This window comes from Limulus polyphemus, unplaced genomic scaffold (assembly GCF_000517525.1).
Source record: "Limulus polyphemus unplaced genomic scaffold, Limulus_polyphemus-2.1.2 Scaffold1456, whole genome shotgun sequence".
Lineage (NCBI taxonomy): Eukaryota > Metazoa > Arthropoda > Merostomata > Xiphosura > Limulidae > Limulus > Limulus polyphemus.
In genome coordinates this window covers 101,461-103,148 of record NW_013667066.1, presented here as the reverse complement: position 1 = coordinate 103,148, position 1,688 = coordinate 101,461, and the positions used below count along the sequence as shown (strand labels likewise).

Sequence of the window (1,688 nt, the reverse complement as noted above, 5' to 3'; positions counted from 1 at the left end):
TCCATTCTATTTTCAATGATGTTGTCCTACTTAAAAACAAAGATATATTATACAAGTAGTGGGTGATAAATATACCTTACTCTTTAATAAAAGATCCTCCATTCTATTTTCAATGATGTTGTCCTACTTAAAAACAAAGATATATTATACAAGTAGTGGGTGATAAATCTACCTTACTCTTTAATAAAAGATCCTCCATTCTATTTTCAATGATGTTGTCCTACTTAAAAACAAAGATATGTTATACAAGTAGTGGGTGATAAATCTACCTTACTCTTTAATAAAAGATCCTCCATTCTATTTTCAATGATGTTGTCCTACTTAAAAAGAAATATATATTATACAAGTAGTGGGTGATAAATATACCTTACTCTTTAATAAAAGATCCTCCATTCTATTTTCTATGTATACATAAAAATTACTAATTTAAAAAAAAATAAGTTTTTATTGCTGGAGATTAAAAAAAACAATACAGTTTCACAGTTTCAAATTTTGAGTCAGTTAAATGAGCAGAAAGAATCTCGATATCACAACACGAAAACTGTTTTCCAAGCAGTTTTACAAAAGGTATTTAAAGGCACAAGCTATCGCTACAGAAAACGTTCAGGTGTTAATAATTTACTTACCAACTAATCACTTCACTGAAAAATGATTGTGTTAACAAAGTATTTCACACATTCATAAAAAACAGTATTTACAATAACATTACAAACATTTTATGATAGCTGCCCAAGTACTCGACACGAATATCTTAGTAAAACGAGGAAAGAAAAAAACCCATTATGGATGAAAACAGCTGGTAAACCCTCCTCCGCCTCTGTCAGTACCAGTGGACCGTTCCGACGCTGAGCTCGAGCGAAGATGGTACCTTTACCCAGAACTCTTCCGATCTTTTAAACGTGTCACCGCCACAGTCAAGTCCAAGCACCAGGGGAATAAACACTAACCAACCCGATCACTCTCGTTTGTCGCTAGAAGTTTAAAAGACGTTGAAATCATTGATAAATGTAACAATTATAACTTTTAATGAAACTAGTAAATGTAAGCATCGTGCCATGGTATATCATAATGTCCTGTTTACCGCTACTAGTGCAAGTAAACAAAGGTAGGAGGCAATGAATTCATTGAATTTATTATTTGCAAATACACTTCAACTGTGACACTCTATTTTGTATTATCTAACTAAAATTGTCTAAATCATCGTACGGGATTTATTTTTTTATAAAGCATTTTCGTAAGCTTGTTTCTATGTATTATATTAAGAAATAACAACATATTACTTCTACCAATTTAGCATTAATATCAGCAAACAACATTTTGTTTATAACGATTTAGCATTAATATCAGCAAACAACATTTTGTTTATAACGATTTAGCATTAATATCAACAAACAATATTTTGTTTATAACGATTTAGCATTAATATCAACAAACAATATTTTACTTCTACCAATTTAGCATTAATATCAGCAAACAACATTTTGTTTATAACGATTTAGCATTAATATCAACAAACAATATTTTGCTTCTACCAATTTAGCATTACTATCAGCAAACAACATTTTGTTTATAACGATTTAGCGTTAATATCAACAAACAATATTTTGTTTATAACGATTTAGCATTAATATCAAGAAACAATATTTTGCTTCTACCAGTTTAACATTAATATCAGCAAACAACATTTT

The 1,688-nt window shown here is 29.6% G+C and overlaps 1 protein-coding gene across 1 annotated transcript in view; it reads left to right on the top strand.

Annotated features, from left to right (window-relative positions):
- Positions 1-948: 948 nt before the first annotated feature.
- LOC106463661 (transient receptor potential-gamma protein-like) overlaps positions 949-1,688 on the top strand; it is a gene marked incomplete at its 3' end in the record, with an annotated part of 101,180 nt that continues 100,440 nt past the window's right edge. Inside the window, exon 1 of the mRNA XM_022391223.1 lies at positions 949-1,105. The remainder of the gene's footprint in view (positions 1,106-1,688) is intronic.